A 1,015-nucleotide genomic window follows, 5' to 3' on the forward strand; every position below is an offset into this window, starting at 1 on the left:
AATATATATAATAATATATATAATTTATATTATATTCACATATTATAATATTCACATATTATATTCATCAGCTGCAATATAAAATCTACTCAGTACTTTTTTCTCATTTGCTTAGGGATCCTAAAGGAATTATAAGATAAGAAACTGTGATAATACGATCAATATGTTATAAAAGAAGCCTAGAATCCTCAACGATTGGGAAGAGGAACCTAATATAAGTTACTCTGCATTATGAAACCGCACAGTAGCTAATTATGCAGCAAAAATTTATTGAACTTCTTTTCTATCCAGCTCTCAGCTAGACTATAAGAGATTTTAAAAATGTGAACAAGACATGTTCCCTGCCCCAAAGAGTTAGTGTCTATTAGATAGAAACAAACAATAAATTGTTGGTGCTTTTATAAAATAATATGTAAACTTGTGATGTTAGGGGTCACATAAAAACCAAAACCAACCCTATTGCCATCCAGTCGATTCTGACTCATAGTGACCCTATAAGACAGAGTAGAACTGCCCCATAGGGTTTCCAAAGCTGTAATCTTTGCGGAAGCCAACTGACACATCTTTCTCACGCGGAGCAGCCGGTGGGTTCAAACCGCCAAACTTTTGGTTAGCAGACGAGCTCTTAACCACTGCCCCACCAGGGCTCCTTCGGGGTCTCATAGAAAGCTCCATTTAATAATGGAGGGAGAAAGGCAACAGGGTGATGTTTGAGCAGAGCTTGAAAAACTGGTAGGTGTTCACCAGATTAAAGTAGGAGAAGACACATAAATGAAAAGGTAAAAAGAGCACCAATAGGCAGACAAAAGTAGTACTTCATAGCAGGAGCATAAAGGTAAGAAAGGAAGCTGGAGAAGTGCATCAAGTAGAGACAGGTAAGGTGCTAGGTCAGGCGGCCCTTGTATATTATTCTAAAGTATTTGAAATTTATTCTGTGTAAGTCAAAAGGAAACCATTCAAACTTCCTAAGCAGAAGAATAAGCAACATCAAGTTCAGTCTGCCATCAGCACAGAC

This window comes from Trichechus manatus, unplaced genomic scaffold, assembly GCF_000243295.1.
Source record: "Trichechus manatus latirostris isolate Lorelei unplaced genomic scaffold, TriManLat1.0 scaffold00043, whole genome shotgun sequence".
Lineage (NCBI taxonomy): Eukaryota > Metazoa > Chordata > Mammalia > Sirenia > Trichechidae > Trichechus > Trichechus manatus.